This window comes from Mauremys reevesii, linkage group 16 (genome assembly GCF_016161935.1).
Source record: "Mauremys reevesii isolate NIE-2019 linkage group 16, ASM1616193v1, whole genome shotgun sequence".
In the NCBI taxonomy this organism is placed as follows: domain Eukaryota; kingdom Metazoa; phylum Chordata; order Testudines; family Geoemydidae; genus Mauremys; species Mauremys reevesii.
The window spans coordinates 39,292,805-39,310,810 of NC_052638.1; the positions used below are offsets into that span (position 1 = coordinate 39,292,805).

The following is an 18,006-nucleotide window of genomic DNA, read 5'->3' on the forward strand; positions in this document are numbered from 1 at the left end:
GTAAGAGACAGTCCCTGCCCTGAGAAGCTTATAGACTAAATAGTCGAGACAGATAAAGGGTGGGAGGAAAAACAGAGGCACAAAGGCAGGTGGCTAGGGCTAGCAGGGGCTCAGCTCCCCAAATCTATCTACCTGCCAGCTCATCAGCAGCCAGCCTCCCTGGTACCTATGCCCAGCTCAGCAGGCAGAGTCCTGATGTGTGCCACTTGACACTGCAGTGGGCTCCTTGAGCCTCCTGCTAGTGGTGAGAGCCAGTGGGCCGGACCGGGGAGCTGGGACCAGGCCAGCACTGCAGGCCAGACCCAAATCAGTGCTGCCTGGGCTTGCTCTCCAACCCCTGGGCCCAACACCATGGGACAGGAGGAGCCGGAGAGCGTGAGGGGCTCTGCGCAGGCTCGCTTTGTAATCTGCGAGCCTAGTGGGACAGGAGCCAAGTTGCTACTGCCTAGTGTGAATGCAGATTGGTCTCACGCTTCAACCCCCCTGGTGGGGATAAAGCTGGCCCCACCCCTCTCCCCAAAATTTTCATCCTCCCCCTGTGGGCATAAGGAGGTGAAGTGACTTGCCCAAGGTAACACAGCTAGTTAGTGGCAGAGCTGGGACTAGAACCCAGGTCTCCTTGCTCTATCCAGTAGCCTGCACTGCCTCCTGAAGTCAAGGTCCATTTATTTCAGCAGATATTGGTGGGAACTGTTTTGAGGCATTTGCCTTGCTTTTCGGTAAATGTGTTGAGCTTCCTGCCAGAGAAGTGGTACTGTAGCCTGAGGTTCACAGACCAAACTCGCAGGGGTCACATGTTCAGGCCCCTTCTGAGGCTACGCCTCACGGCACTCAACACCAGCTGAGCAGTAGCATCGACGTGGAGGTCTCGTCCTGCTTGGCAGGGGCGAGGGGACTGATTACTAGAGGAGGCTGGAGATCAAAGTGAGGTGAAAAGTAGGCAAATCTCCCTAGCTGTGTAGCAGTGCAGTGAACCCCCTTTGGAGCAGGTGGTGCATTGACAATGCATCTTTCCTTGCTTGTGCAACAATCTGTGCTCAGGAAGATACAGGAGGCCACTGATGCAGAGAATTCTGTCTAGTAATCCTGTGCAAAACACATATACATTAGCCATGCTTTAGGGTTGCATTTGCATCCTAATTCTCCTCATGAGGAGCATGCAAGCAGCTTGTAAACGGAATGTATTTACTGGGCAATATTACTCCAGTGCAACCCTCCTTGAAGTCCTTGGGGTTCTACCAAGTGTTTCTGTGAGGGAGAATTTGGCCTGAAGCATGTTCATTAGTCAAAAGCTGGCCCGAGCTCTGAAATGTGGTCATTAGCGTTACTAATTCCATGTTCAAAAAAGAGAGAGAAAAAAGTAGAGTTAGCGTTGGTAATCACTGTGTGCATTTGCCAGGAGGTTTCATTAAAAGATAACAGATGTTTCAAGGATAAACTAGATTTAACAGTTCTGTGGGATTATTAATTTGTTTTAAATACATCTGCTACCACTGAATACTGCAGGCCCATTCATAACTGTGGCTTCAGTTATGCTAACAAACAGATTATGTATATTTTCCTACTGCTGAAGAATTCACACGGGCAGGTCCTTGATAACCAGCATGTCTAGGGAATGGGTAAAGGACTATGTGGTTCAGTGACTGCCATAGGGTGTTCAGGGCTTTGGGGGCTTATTATTCTTGTCCCAAATCTGATGGCCCGACTGATCCTGTGCCAGTTTCCACATGGTCAAAGCAACTTCCAGAGATCTGCTGCATATCCAAAGTCCTGGGTGAATGCACTCCTGGATCATTGAGACAAAACTAGATGTTCAATTACTCTTCCTCTTCGAGTAGTGACTCTTGGTGGTACCTGCACAGCTTCTCTTTCCCTGAGGTGTAGGAGAGCAGGGCAGGCTGGGAGCTGTAGTCCATTGTGGCAACCCACAGTCAGATTCTTGTCTTCTGGCAAGATGGTAATAGGGGATTACATCTAAACGCCACCTTTCTACAGACCAGAGAGACCTGGAAGGAGCCTTTCCAGGAAGTAGTGGGCATATAAAACAGAAAGAAACCAAGTCTATTTTGTAGTCGTTGTTTTAAAATGGCGTATTGTAGATGCCATGAGACTGTGTAGCTTTCACTCCCTTTCAGAGCTGCTTAGAATAAAGATGCCCAGACAAAGGGATTTTTAAAAATATTTATTTCTTTACTTCTTGCTCCCAAAACTTGCTTTCTAAATATATGAAGAGTGCCAACAAATGGGGGGCGGGTGTGTGTGTGGGAGGGGAGGGCTGAGAGAGGTAAAGACAAGGTCGCCGTGATCTCATTGCAGCAGACACAATGAGCAGCAGTTATGGCGCGCTCATTGCCCAACCGTGGCCGAGTGTTATTTGTCGGGGTCAGTGTAAGGAATGAAGGGGCTCAGTGCTTCTCAGGGTCAGACCATTTTAAAGGTCACCGGGAACATTTTAAAAAACACTTAGATTCCATTTTCAAAAGTGAATTAAGCACTTAAGGCTGAACTTTCAGATATACTTAAAAGCCTAAACCCCACTAGGCACCTACTCTGATTGAAATCAATAGGAGTTAGGAGGCAAAACACTTTGGAAGATCCCAGTAGGTGCCTGGCTGCACCTTTAGGCATCTAAACACCTTTAGGAGTCTGCCTTGTTTAAATTCAAAGGCACGGACAAGCTTAAGTCCCATTTTCAAAAATTGCTTAGGCCAGGTCAGCAGTACAGACCTATATCGGTATAATGCTGTTGCTCGAGGTGTGAAAAATCCACACTCCTGAGCGATGTAGTTAGCCCGACCTAGCCCCCGATGTAGACAGCACTACGGCGGCAGGAGAGCTGCTCTCATTGCCATGGCTACTGCCTCTTGTGGAGATGGATTAACCACAGCATTGTAGCGTCTTCACTAAAGCTACACCTGTGCCGCTGAAGCATTGTATGTGAAGACAAGCCCTTAGACACTGTTGAAAAATTCCCCCTGGGTCTCATTTAGTTACCTATTGAGCCTGATGATGCATGTTCTTACCAGCAGAAAGATATCCCCACTGCATAAGTCCTGAGATATATTTGGCCACGGCTCATTTTAATGGAGGCTAGCATGCATTTAGTTGTGGATTTATGTCTCAATTGTATAGCTTCTGTGATATCCTCAGTGAAAGCAATACCTTCTCAAGAGCATGAAAGGATTAGAATCCTGAAAGTTTTGGTTAAACCCATAAAGAGCTACAACTAATAGGCAGCCAGCACACAGCAGGTACCAGGCACTGGCTGCCAGTTCCCAGCTATAAAAACACACCACTCGTACAGTTCACACAACATGCACAGATGCACTGTAAATGGCTGCCAGCAGGGAGGAGGAGAAAAAAAGACCATTTGGATGGGAGAGGAGAGGAGTTGTGCATTTCTTCCCAAAACAAAAATAGGAGCTCGATATGAAGGCAAAGCTCTTCTGGCAACAATAACTTATGGATGGGAAGCACATTAGTAGATTTTCCTAGAAATGGAGCATGCAGCTGTTATGGTGTCCACTGAAATTATGGCAAAAGGCATACAGCATTATTCACCTAGTGCACTGGCACAATTTTGATCTCCCCGTGTAATCAAGGAGATTCCATTGAAGTCAATGCAGTTGCACCAGTGTATGCCAGAATTTAGGCCCTACTTATACTGATCCCAGGAGTGGTATTTTGATAGGTAGAATATTAAATGCTGAAGATGAACCTGGATGAAACCTCTGGACTTTATGGAAGTTCAGATCTAAACGCAGACTTCACAGGTGCACCCCATTGTCTCTGAGCCCAATAAAATCCTAGATCTGAACCACCCGCAAGCCCAGTGAAAGTTTAGATCCTGATCAGGTTTCATGGCTTGGAGCCATCACTGTTAAACACGTGCAGTATGGTCCTGACTCTCCTTTCACTCAAACTGGTGTAAATCAGAATTAACACCAGGGAAGTCAACTGAATTTCCCCAGTGGTGTAAAGCTGGAGTAACTGAGAGCAGATCAGGCCCAAAGGATTTCTTGAGGAGGAAATGAACTCCTCTCTAACCCTGACCTAGACTGAAAGGTCATCCTCCTTCAAGAGGAGCATTGCTGGAGCCTGAGATTCGATTTGGACTAATTACCAAGGCACGCTGTTGGGGAGTATGAAGCTGAACAATGGCTAGTTGTGTTTCGAGCTCACCCTGTTCTTGGTTTGTTAGGAGAGCTGATGCAGCGAGAAGTGGAAATCTAGAATGAACTCACAAAGGAAAATAAATGATAGAAGCCCAAAGCACGTTATCACTTGTGGATGAACACTTTTCACAGCAATTACTCTATATCTGACCCATCAGTTCTCACCCTCAAAGGAAACCTGCACAACACCTTCAAAAGATGAGCCTGGGAGCTTACATTGATACCTTTGTTAGACACTAAAAATCATGGACTGTACAGAGCCTTTGGATTTATGGTTTATTACAACAGTCTGTAATCTACTAACACCCACTTATTTTGTCTTATGACTGCAGAGGCCTCCATCTTGAATGGCCCCTTAGCTTGTGTGCTGACTACCTATTCAAAACAATCTGTTCCAACTTGTATTTAGCTGTGACACTCCGAGTACCTTTCCCAGACCTGAAGAAGAGCTCTGTGTAAGCTTGAAAGCTTGTCTCTCTCACCAGCAGAAGTTGGTCCAATAAAAGACGTTACCTCCCCTCTTGTCTCTCTAATAAAAAGAAAAGAGAGAGAGAAGAACTTAACTGCTTGAGGGGCGACACATGGACATCTCCTTATCATAGGATCATTTCTGTTACCCAAGTTAAGTAGAGCCGGGCCAGTGGGAGTGCTCTCCACCGAGATACTGGCGTGTGCTGGTTCATGGCAAACAGATGTTTGCTTGTACGGTAACTCACTCTTTGACTTCATGAAGGTGGATGCAAATGACATAGCTCATATGGCAGCAGTTTCTCTCTCAAAGGAGGGAATGTGTGCTGGTTAGAGCAGATGATAAATTGCTGCATAATGCTGGGCAAGTGACTTAATCTTCAGTGCATCAGTTATGCCATCCACAACACTGGAATAAAACGTGTGCCATGTCCCTCGCCGTAGAGAAGAGACAGGACTCAGGTGTCGTAAACCCAAGAGGAATTCTTTATTCTGAATGCTGGATGCACGTGGGCCCAGGTAGCTCCTTGGTTCTGTGGCTTGGTTCTGAGGAGCACAGTTTATGCTGCTGGTGTTGCCACGCAAGGTCTGCCTGAGTCCTGGCCCACGTTAAGTCATTAAGAAATGGGTTGGGGACTGCATTACATTTACCAAGCTGGGGAGATGTAGTCTGGCCGAGGAGTCTGCTTAGAGAGGAGAATGGGGGTATGATGCTTCTGAACTCAACTCCTGTGGGAGGCAAACTCCCATCCAGACCAGGGCTGCTCGTTCAGCTACAATGACACCCCACGCACACCTCCACTGTGGCCTCAGGAAGTCATGAGAACTCCTCATCAGCCTCCTCCTGGTGTTTGCCAAGGTGGCCGTCCATAATGCCAGGAGGAGGCTGATGGACAGGGGGCTGCTCTGTGACTGTGGGGCCTATTTCTGTTCCTCCTTTAGGTCATGTCTCTGGGCAGAGTTCCTTTGGGCCGCGTCCACTGGCTCCTGGACGCCTTCGAGGAGCAATGGGCCCTGTCCAGGGTTCTCTGTTCATGTCCCCCTCTGGCTTCCTGATTTGGACTCTGTGACCCTCACTCCCTTCCCTGTTTTTTCATTTGTTGTCCCCTGGAATTGCTTGAGGGCTGGGTTCAGTAGCTCTTCCCCTTAGGGTGAGGGAGGAGCCTTTAGATGTGGGTGGGCTCCTGCCTGCCCATTGCCCGGAACTCAGTAGACCTCCAGCAGCCTGTCCTGGGCAGGGCCCAAGTCACATGTCCTCCAGGTACAGGTATTTTGCTCTCATTGCCAGAGCTGCAAGTTAGTCTGGGAACCTCCTGCTGCCTCGTGGTGTTACAGACTCCCCAGGCTTCCAGCCTGTCCTCGAGCCTGTCCCTGCTCCTGCCCCAGCCTTGCCCAAGGCTTGTTCCAGCCCACTCCAGCCTTTCCTATGCCCTATTCCAACCCTGCACCTGCCTCCCTGACCCCTAGGCCCAGGACTGACTCCATCCCGGCTTCACCTTCGGCCTGTGTCTGGACTCTGACTCTGATCCTGATTTGGCTTGTCCTACGGACGCTGACCCGGTTCTAACCCATGGCCTCTTCCCGGAGCCCAGTATCAGCCCTGCCCTCAGCCCAGTCCTGCCTCTACATCCGACTTTGACCCTTGGTACCTGTTCTTGACCACTGCTCCAACCAGGTCTGGCCACCTAGAGCCCAACGTCTGCCATCTGTGAGGCATCACTGAAGCGTTTCTGAATCAACATTTTTGGTTTTCAACAGTAATTTTTTGTGCTAAAAAGCCAACATTTTGATGGATTTTTTTTTCATTTTCATCAATAGTTTTCATGGCGGAACCCCCCCCTCCCCCCCCCATTTTCCAACCATCCCTAACCTGATTCCTAGTGTAAATCTTTGTGAAACATTTATGTTTAAAATCGATTCTGCCTTCAGACAATATGCCCTCTGTTATTTTTCCTTCCCTCCTTCTTTATTTTGGACCCCTCCCCCCACTACTCAAATGAACATGGTTCCTCACTGAGCTAAAGTTTTTCAGCTGTGAATACATGGGTGTTAGGAGGAACCACTAGAAGGAAACATTTTCACCCGCACTAGACCAATGCATCCCCAAAGCAGTCAGAACCGATTAAAACAAAGGACTCATTGTCCACTTAATGATTTGTGAAGCGGGGAATGAATGAAAACATACAGTCATCTCTGACTAGAATGGCTTTCAGTGTTGTCCATGAGTCATCAATGTTCCTTTTACTTTTACTATATATGATAGAAAAGCCACTCCTGACTGATCTTCTCAGAAGACACAAACAAACCTGATTTGCTTAAACACCACCAGTACAAATTTGCTTAACGTTAGAGTTTGGACAACCCATAATAACAAATACAGCCTCCTGTCTCAGGGTTTTGTACCCATGTCAGTCACTCTAGTAACCTCAGGCCTTCTTGCTCTCTACTAGATTGCCAAAGCAAACTCTCTAATGGAATTCTTGGAGTGTCAGATCCTTCTCCCATCCTTGCGCGAGCCAGCACGCTAGATACAGCTCCTGCGTTGTTGGTTTTTTTAATACTGCAATTTCCTGAAGAATAATCAATTTTTTCAAATCTATTTTCATAAAAAATACTCTCAGGATCAGTGCATTTCAAGTCCTGCTTCCTATGCTTTCCTGGTTGGTTATTTTTCCATGACATTATTAACGGTGTGTTTGAACTTTCTGCTGTTATTATTTACAGCTTCTCTGTGTCTCATCTCTCACTAGCCATCCATCATGCAGAGGTAGTCCTTTGCTCAAAGTTTGCTGCATGTGAATTGATTGGTTTAGTTCCATATGCAATAGATCTCTGTGTCCATTTGCTTTTGTTCTTGGACTATGCCATGGAAATGCTGCTGGAAAAAATTCTCCAGTCGAAAAGAGGTTAGGTGCCTGATTATTGGGATTCTAATTTGCAGGAGTTTAGTTCCACTGTTTTTTTTCTTGGAAATCTTGCTGTTTTCCCAGATGGTGGAAACATTGTGTGGTCGAGCCTGTCAGCCATTAAAAAACCCTTCAGAAACCAAACCAGCGTGGCGCCAGGCGTGCCATAAGTATCTAGTGGGAATCGCTCCGAAAAAACCACCTGATCTCTATTTATAAAAATTCCCGTTATGCAGTACAACAAGGCAGGCTGGTAAAGCAGATAATGTTTCCATAACATTAGCAGCTCCTTGACTAGTAAGTAGTGGGTGGTGAGTATTTGGAACTAGCACCCTCTGGTGAATGGAATCAGACTTGCCCAAGTATCTAATTGTAACAACCTTGAAGAATTCTACTCTGCAGCTCCCTGTGCCGATTTTTTTTCTTTTCTGAGGTGTGAGCAAAATATCATTAGTTTTCCTGTCCTCCTCCTCAAAAGAAGGGTTGGGCAAGTTGATTTTGTGTCTAGGCTTAGTGCTTATGTGTTGCTTTTATATGATCAAAGTGCTCTCTCTATGTTTCCCTCCAGTGGCTGCGAGACATTCAGAGACCTCTTGGTACTCCAGCTGCTGTGCTGGAGATTCTCTTTTAGCTCAGTTACTAGAGGTCTCCGTTTCTGGAGCGGAAGGTCCTGAGTCGTAGCCTTCGTGTCGTATCTTTGTTCCATCTCTGCCCCAGTTTTCCCACCTGTAAAAGTGGGGATGATAATATTTACCTGTGTCATGTCGCGTGGGTTAGTCAGTCAGTGTTTGCCCCAGGCTTTGAACATATGAAGTTCAGAGAGCCAAGTTCTGCCCTTGGATGGACCTGACTTCAGATTTCAGTGGGAGTGGCACATAGCCAATTAGTGCCATTGAAGCTTTACCATTGGCTTTAGTGGGCACAGGATAAAGCCATGAACGTAGAGGGCCAGATACTGATTTTAGTGAATGCCGATGTAAATCTGGAGTAACTCCACTCATGCTAGAATGTGCTTCTCTGAACTGCGCAATTCATTGCACATTAGGACAGTGTCTACGTTTTTTTGGTTGAGTCCATGCGATTTCTTATTTCCAAGATAAAGTACTTTGCACAGTTAAAGCGAGTCCCCTTTGAACAGATGTGGCTAGTTTGCAAGGACTCTTCCTCCCAGAGTTCTGATCCCAGCCTTCTATGAAGAGCTGGATTTGAAAGCCCAGGGTTCAGACATGGTTTTACGGCGCCGGGGGAAGGTGTGCAATGAAGGCTTCATGATGTTGGTAGGTTGTTGTGTGGTTAGTTAATGTGAGTATCCAATGCTTGAGAAATCAGTGGAAAAATAAAAATAGCTCAGTAAATGGCCTTGTAACTATATAGTGTCCAAGTTACATTGCATTAAAACACCATCCATCATGCAAGTTTGTCTCTGAGTATTCCCTGAGCATGCTGTCCAAAAGTCCTAGCAACTCCAGACACAACATGTAATTCCATCTGCCTGCCGTAAACAGAGTGGAGCAAGCAGCTTGGCTTTTAAACATAACCCATCTTGAAAGAGAGCAAATACAATTGACAGCGTTCTGGGTGACTTGTTAGCCTGGGTTTCTGCTGGATTTTTCACTTCTCTAGCAGCTGGGGCAAATGGGAGGAAGTATTTAGTAAAGCCAAAGCTGTGCACTGTTGTGTTTAGGTATCCTGGGTATCAGAGAGATCTAGACGTTAGTCCCAGCTCTGCAATAGTGTAGACATAAAAGGGGAGTAAGCAGTTTATTAATAATCACACTTTATGTTCAACAGAGAGTGCCCAGTTATCTCTCTAGGTTACTTATCTGGTCCCCATCACCAGAGTATCTGAGCACCTCACACCCTTTAATGTATTTATCCTCACAACATCCCCGTAGAGAAAGCAAGTGCTATTATCCCTGTTTTACAGATAGGGAAACTGAGGTACAGAGAGACTGAGTGTCCTGCCCAAGGTCACACATGGGGTCTGTGGTAGAGCAGCTAATTGAACGTAGGTTTCCCAAGCCCCAGACTAGCACCCCCTAACCATTTCATCAAGATGGGATGTACAGGCCATTTTGGTGCCTCACTGTGTAGCACTAGGAGGAGTTCCCATCAAATCAAGCCACTGCCTGGGATTTTAGGGGCTGATAACCAGCCAGGGTGGCGAGAGAGGTAATCCCAGTTTGGAAGTTAAGTGGGGGCAGCTGCGCTGTTCAATCTGAGGACTTTGCAGAGGGGTGGATGAGCTGTAGGGCTCTGAGAGATGCAGGGGACTTGTGCTGACCACAGTCCTGGGCAGAAGCTTCCCTGTTGGGTTTGTGCCGTGGTTTTGTGTGTTTGAGTGTGTTGCCCACAGCCTGGCCGGGAGGGACCCATGGAGGGAATGCAGCCAGCGAATGCCACGTTTGGAACAATCTAGGCTAAACTACAACCTTTCCAATAGACACCCCCCTGGAGCGTTCAGCCTCGGGGCTACCCATTCATGGGTTTAGCGGGACATCAGCCCTCTCCCACATTCATCGCACCGGTCGTTGGCATGTGTGTATACGCTACGTACTGGGACAGAGGAAGCTGGGTGGCTCTGCCTCCCCAAAGCATTTGCTGTAGCACCTCTGATGGCCCTCAGGAAGTTCACCAAGGGCGTATAGCTTATCTAAATGTCCATCACCCAAGAGTGGGCGATTCTGAGCCCTGTGTGAAATCACAGCCTAGGTGACCAGGGGATGATGAATTATTATTTGTCCTTTGGTAACACACAGTCAGGATTGAGGCCTCCTCCTGCTACGCAGTGTACAGCAAGTTCACCTCCTCAGACACGATTTAGGATCAGCTGGCTCCGTATTTGTTACTATAATTTCATATTTGTATCACAATAGCACTCAGAAGTTATGATCAGGATCTGGGCCTTGTACTTTTACAGTCCCTGCCCTCAAGAGCATCCGGTCTAAGGCTCTGTATCCTGACTGCAGACAGTTGGCTCTGTGACGGCAATGCACTGCCCTATCCCCTCCATCCTCAAACAATTAGTTTCCCTTCCTGTCACCATTCATTTCAGCCGCCAGCTTCTCTTCATTTATAAACGCCTTATTAAACTTGCCCTGGGCTGTCTCCCTCTGTTCCCGCCACTACATTGTCGTCCCCTCTTTCCATTCACACCGTCTCTCTGCAGCTCCTGCCATCTGGAACGGCTCCTCTGTATCTCACTGTCTCATCAGCGCTCTCTGTTGCTTTACATCTCATCTGAAAGCCAATCTGTTCTCCCCTCTCTGTGCCTCTCCCTTTCTCTGTACCACAGAGAGTCACATTGAGCACTGCAGCTGTATTGTCTGGCTCTGTAACATGTCTTGTGTGGGTACAATTGCTTTGGAAGGTGCTATGCACAGAGAAGTTGTATTGTGCTGTTCGGTGATGTTTCCAGGTAGAATCAATGGCTTGCTGGCAGCCTCTCCCCTGTATTCTGCAAGGGGCTGGGTTTCATTGGGGCCCTCGGTCCTGCCTCATCTGACACGCACACAGTGTTTTTTATGTGCATCGCACTTGGGGAACTAACACCTGCAGATTTTGCACACACAAACCTCCTTTGGACAAGTGGGCTTTGTACCTGACAGTTCCATCACCTGAGCATGCAAGTGTTAGTCTCTGTCAAAGCTCATGCATACAAATGAAGGCAAGGGCCCAGAAATCAGCCCCCTTCACCCCTTCAAAGAACATAAGAACAGCCATAGTGGGTCAGACCAAAGGTCCATCAAACCCAGTATCCTGTCCTCCAACAATGGCCAATGCCAGGTGCCCCAGAGGGAATGAAGAGAACAGGTAATCATCCAGAGTTTATTGGAATCTCAGTTTAACTCTTTGGCATCTTACTGCCATATCTACAGTGGACCTTTTATTTTTGGTTAGTGTTGAGCATATGCAACTAGTGGTGTGGTCATAAAAATACAAGTGGGTAAACTGACCTAAAATAAACTCCATATCCCCCAGATGAGAAGTTTGTAAACTCGCGTTTACCCTTGACTACATGACTATGTGGAACCACTGGAAGTCCTTTCACACAGTGGCTTTTGTGTGACTCCAATTAGAACCACCTTCCAGATCTTCTGCACACTTGTGATAATTCCATGCACAAATGACTGTGCATTAATTATCTCCACATGCCAGGTGGATCCACAATTATGCATCTATTTTTGTGCATGCATTTGCACACCTTAAGTTCCGGATGCTTAAGTAGAAGAGAGAACGTTTTAAAGAATATAATTCTCAAATGCCTGTTTCAGAGCGGCTTTGACTTTCCCCGAGTGCAGTGAACACAAACAGATGTCCTCAAAGGCCAGGGTGGCTGGGAAATTATTAATTAGGTAGTGAGTGAAAGAGGAGATTGCAGTGTTTGGATTTCCTTTAAAGATAATTATTTTTATCCTACGCTGACATAGCCCAGCACAGCCCAACACAAATTTCCATCTGGGCAGAACAAAAAGAGAGAGAGAGAAGTCCTAGAAAGATGGAAAGAAATGAGATTGTTGCACATTCTGATAGAGACGGTGGTTGAGACTGAACAGATGGGCTCAAGATAAATTTTAATCAAAGTCTGGACACTTATTTTGAGAAACAAAATGAAAACATATTCCCCCAAAAGAGTGAAAAATAGCAATTCAAGAAGTGATTTGAGAACAAGAACCAAACTGGACCTCTCCCCAATTCTGGAAGTGAATCCAAGTCAAACTCTCTTTTTGAGGCCACTTCCATTGTCCTTTTTCTGTATCATTCTGCACTTATACATTTCACCCAGAACTGGGAATTCTAAAATCTTCCACAGAGTGTACTGGAATTTATTATGATCTATCCAGCCATAGTTTGCAAATCAGAGTGTTTTAAGACCCAATCCTGCAAGGTCCAGAGTACCTTCGGCTGCAATGGACCTCCGTGGTTGTTGAGGACACCTAGAGCGTCACAGAAAGTACCTTGCAGAATTAGATTCATAGGTAGTTTGGAGAAATATTCACACTTTGGGGTACTTATCCAAGACAAACATCCCAACTCCTTTGATCTTCACTGATCAATAGTAAAAGTGATAACAAGAGACGTCTGTCTGGAAATAGGCCCAAGATGCAAAATTAAAATCCATACCTAGACTTCAAATATGCCAGAGTTTTGGATGATCCTTGGGGTTTGGTTCATGCCCTTCTCTGTATGTTACTTCTCTTCTGTCTCCTTGACCGTTAAACCAAACCCTGTTGTGTGTGCTGTTTCTTTTAGGTTCTCAGGAGGTTTCTGCTGCCATTTGAATCAAACTGCAAATGATGATGCACTTATGAAAAGAAAAAGTAAATCATCTGGTTGGACTGTGCAACCAGCCCCTAGAAAAAACTGACTTGAAAGGTATGTGAGGTTTAGCACGTAACTTCAGAGGATGTTCATTTCAATTTGGAAGAACTGTTCAGTTCATCCAGTGTTTTCCCCTTTTCTGTTCACAATTTTTTCAAGAGTTTGTGTGAGCTGGTATTTGGGGAACTTATTCCATACTTACATGCTGGCAAAGATATTGGTGTGGGAGTGTGGATATTTGCCATTCATGAAAGAAACGCTTGTGCAGTTTTATTACATTTATCATCTAATCAGAGAACAGAAACAACAGCATGTGGCTAAGGCGGCCACTCGTGCACCACGAATAGAAAATAGTGATGTTGCTGAAGTGAACAGTGTGTGAAGAACTCAGTGGCTGAGATTTTTTTGCATAAAGGTGTTGGACAGACAATCATGCCTAGTAAATAAATTAGTCAAAATCCAAGCTTGTTAATGGGTAAGTTGTGAAAAGAAAAAAACGGGTAAGATTGGAATAAATTGTTTGCTCCTAAAGATCCTCCCAGCTCTAGTGATGTGCATTCCTTCTGCACAGTAACAATGTGCCTTCCCCTCCCTAGCCCTTTCATGGCAACCAGCCCTCTGGGAGGCTTTCAACCGTCCCCTAATTAGTATCACAATAATGAAGCTTGACCTGGCAAATATTATTTTGTCTCTGACGTGCTTTGCAATTTGATATCAGAACAGCCTCCCTTCTGGATGAATGAGCTCCTCTAAGGGTCAGGCAAGCCAGCTCACTTTGCTGTCCTAGGAGATCACCAAGTTCTAGGAAAGCCTTGTGTGGAGATTAAGGGATCTGTGGCAAGGAGCCAGCCGTATGCAGGCTTCAGGAATTGCTCGTACTGGACATACTGTATTAATGATGCAGGATTATGATTACAGACAAAAATACTCTATGAATAGACAATACGTTTCTACCCTCAGTCCTCCACAGGGTAATACCAGCATTTCCTTAAGACAAGATTAGCGTGCAGCAGACTAGTAATAATAATATTTGCATACATGTAGCCCTTTTCATCAATAGATCTTTTCTCTCTAAGGCCAGTTCTTAATTTGTGCCAGGGATGAGCCCTGTCACCTCTGGGCTTGGCAGTTCATATCCCATCACCCAGGACCAGCTCTATAGTTTTCACCGCCCCAAGCAGCGCGCCGAATTGCCGCCGCTGGCGGTGGGGGCAGTCCGTGTGCCCTTAGGGCGGCAGGCACGTTTCCGTGGCGGCGGCAATTCGGCGGCAGCTTCTATGTTTAGCTGAAGCCGCCGCGGACAGCTAAATATAGAAGCTGCTGCCGAATTGCCGCCACTGCGGAAACGCACGTTCCGCCCTAAGGGCACACGGACTGCCCCCGCTGTCCGTGGCGGCAATTCGGCGCGCTGCTGGGGGCAAAACAACAGGGACTGCCGCCCCTTGAAGATTGCCGTCCCAAGCACCAGCTTGGAATGCTGGTGCCTGGAGCTGGCCTTGCCGGCACCTCTCGGCTTGTTGCATCAGTTATGAATGTTTAAGCCCCAGCACCTCTTTCATTACAAATTAAGCCCCATCTAAGGCTCTACTTGAATTGCGGGATGATTGTCAAAAAAGTGTGGCTGAGTTGTGGACAAGCCATGGAAAATTCCGGAAAAGTAATAATAGACCTTATTATTTGCAGTAATAAAGTCTATTATTACTTTTCTGCAATTTTTTGCTGTCTGCCGCCCGGGGCTCAGAGTGGGGGCTCCTGCTTCCGGCCACTCGGGGCTGACAGTGGGGGCTCCTGTTCTCAGACCCAAGGCAGCGGGGGCTCCCCCTGTTAGCCCTGCACATGGCAGGGCTTCCGCTGTCAAAACTGGTTGAAGCCTACTATTGCAGAATCCACAATATCACAATTTAAACATGACCTTAGTTATTTCCATTTTAAAGATGGGGGTAGCTGGGACCTAGAGAAACAATTTGCTCAAGGTCATCACAGCAAGTCTGTGGCAGAGTGGGGAATAGGAGGGTCATGGTGGATAATCAGCTGAACATGAGTTTCCGGTGTGACACTGTGGTCAAAAGGGCTAATGCAATCCTGGGATGCATGAACTGGGCCATCTTGAGTAGGAGCAGAGAGGTTATTTTACTTCTGTCTTTGGCACTGGTGCAACCGCTGCCAGAATCCTGTGTCCAGTTCTGGTGTTTGCAATTCAAGAAGGATGTTGATAAATTGGAGAGAGTTCAGAGAAGAGCCACAAGGATGATTAAAGGGTTAGAAAACCTGCTTTAGAGTAATAGACTCAAAGAGCTTGATCTGTTTAGCTTCCCAAAGAGAACGTTAAGGGGTGACGATCACATCGGGAACGAACATTTGAAAAAGGGCTCTTCAGTCTAGCCACAGCCTCTCCAGAACATGGGGTTATCCAAACAGCAGCAAAAAGCTGGTGAGCCCATGTATGACTGCAACCCTAATTACCATGAAACCGAATCCTGGATTCCTTTGTGTGAGCGTGCGAATGCTTCCCTTCGAGGGACAGCCTCTGTTTCTATAGAAAACACAACGTGGTGAGTGATGGCAAGGAAGAGAGAGAGGCTTTTAGTACCTTCTGCAGGAGTTTGCTGGCTTTTGTTTGATTTCAAAGCTTTCCTCTCCTGCAGGGTTGGAGGGAATTTGCCAACATGCAAATCTGGCTGTGGTCCTTGTTGTCTTTCCCTTTCACACCTTCCTTTGGGCCAAATTCAGAAGTGATGTAAACAGGTATGAGTTACATGTCCTGGGGACAGATTCTGATCTCTGTTGGTGTAAACGATATCAGAATCTGGCCCAGTGAGTGTTGGTTGTCGTATATACTGAGGTGGGGAAAAGCTGAGATTGTTTCAAGAAAAAGCACCAGCAGCAGTGAGTGAGACGAGGCAGGATGCCTGTTTCCTTGTAGACTTTCTTACACTCTCCTGGTGTTTGCATTTCCTGGGCATGTGCATGGGCACTTACCCATGTGTGACTTTCACTGGCACTTACCTTGCCTCTAAACTGTGTGTTCATAGAGTTGAACTTTGCAATGGCAAGTCCTGCCCAGAGGTAAATTCATTCTGTAGGATAAGTTGCGGTTGGTGTTGGCAGCAGGAAACAAGCTCACAAATCCTTCGTAGGTAATAACTAGGAAGAAAATTTTCTCCTCTGGGTAGGCAGGGAGATTCTTGAAAGACTGTGTGATTCTCACAGAGTATGTAATCAGACAACCTTCCTGTCACCCTATCCACATACTATTGTCACAATATGTAGCTAAGAAGGACAACTAGTGTGATGGCATTTATCTTAAAGTCTAAGGAGAGGCAACTAAGGTATAAGTAATAATAGGTGAAGGTCTGTGGCCATGCAGCGGGAACATCATTAGACACCTATGCTATGAGAACACTTCCTCGTATGCTTTTGAAGCCAACATAAACATAGACAGATGAGTGATTTGCACAGGTGATGGGAAGATGTCTGGTGCATCAGTAACCTGCATCACACCCCACTTTGGATCTGCTCCAACTCCCAATCTGGCTAATGGGAGTCTTTCCATTGACTTGCATTGGAGTTGGATCAGGTCCTTAATCCCCACAGAACACTGAGAATTTGAGGTCCTGCCAAGAGCATCAGAACCTTTGTAGAAGTGTGTGTGTGGGGGGGAAGCGGTGGTGGGGGAGAGGACCAAGGCCAAAGAGATCCCTCCCTCTTTGCGGCTGGCTGCTCCTGCTGTGAGCCAACTGCCTTCTCTTCTGGCACCACAGCAGCCTCTTGTGGGCAAATGCTGTAATTGCAGTGCCTGGCAGAATCTATTATTCTGCTGAGGAAAAAAAATCTGCAGGGGGCATGAATTCTGCGCATATGTTTATTTTGTTAAAAAGGTGGGAGGACCATGGCCTCTGACTCCCCTGGTTCTGGTGCCAGTTCTGGGCCTGCTACATAAAGGCCCAAATTTTCAAGTGCAGCCTCTTACTTTGCCCTTGGATAATTGTAAGAGCATACCAGGTATAGTTGTGTCTCTACTGATGAAATATGACAGATTTTTTTCCCTAAGGCCAGATGACAAAATGGCCAGAAGAGTGTCTCTTGGCTTTCTGTTGCTTTAATTTCTTGGCACCATACTGGCAGATGTCTAAAACTAGGAAGCCCCTTCTCCCCAGACTGATAAAGCTTTTACAGCAGTTTAATGTTGTGTCTAAGCTGCCTTTCAACGTTTTTCTGCAGTATAAAGTGCACAGGAGTGAAGTGTGGTTTAATATGTTTGGTTCCTTTGGAACAGGGGAGCTTTGAATGCATTGACTAGTTACGTATTCCAAACATGAATTGTATTATCCTGCTGTAGATTTTTTTAAATAAAAAATGGGTTGGCTGAACAATGCTAACAGTTTGAGCGCTCACTATATGATGAGCAGTGAATTAAAATAATGTTTACTTAACCTACAGTGACAGACTCAAACTTTATTGTTTTTTATTTTAATACATATTTTACATAGGTGAGATGACATTGTTATTAAAAATGAAAAGATTTGTTGATCTAAAGCATAAATGGACTGTAGCCCCAAATCCTTTGAAGTGGTCTCTCTGTCTCTTAATGTAATACACCTGGGCTTGTGAGCATAAGCAGAATCCACCGATCCCATGATATGCATTGGGGCCAAAACCCAATATAGAAAATCATCTTAAAAACAGAAAACAACTGAACATCCTACTTCCTGTTTGACCTCAGTGCCTGCAGTCACTCTGGGGAATAAGCTAGGACCAAGTTTCATAAATACAAGTTTCATAAGTGCAGCTGTAGGCTGACTTTGAAATGCTGTGCTAGGCAGAGTTAGATTGCTAGGTGTGTTGGTATGGATATATGGCTTAGCTTGAGCAAAAGTTTGAGGTATATCCAAACAGCGATAATTACAGCTCTGAATGAGCCATAGAAAACGAAAAGACGGCAAAAGGAGAAGGCGACGTGTATTAGAGGTTAGCATGAGGTCTAGGGGGTTTTTTGTGTGTCGTTTGTATTTCAAGTTCTACAACAAAAAGATGCCTGTCCAAACCTTTAGATGACCTGCCGTATTTTAGAATTGCTTACATCATGCAATAAAGAAAGCAACCCTCAATCAAGCTTGCCTCTGAGCTATACCAGC

At 46.1% G+C, this 18,006-nt stretch overlaps 1 long non-coding RNA gene across 2 annotated transcripts in view; it reads left to right on the forward strand.

Moving 5' to 3' along the window:
* The window catches only part of LOC120384686, a 203,556-nt gene that overhangs the window by 132,609 nt on the left and 52,941 nt on the right, over positions 1–18,006 (forward strand). Inside the window, exon 7 of one of the 2 annotated variants that reach the window (XR_005589022.1) lies at positions 12,803–12,925. The exons of the other annotated variant lie outside the window; for it this stretch is intronic. This is a non-coding gene — a long non-coding RNA (uncharacterized LOC120384686). The remainder of the gene's footprint in view (positions 1–12,802; positions 12,926–18,006) is intronic. 2 annotated transcript variants of the gene reach the window in all.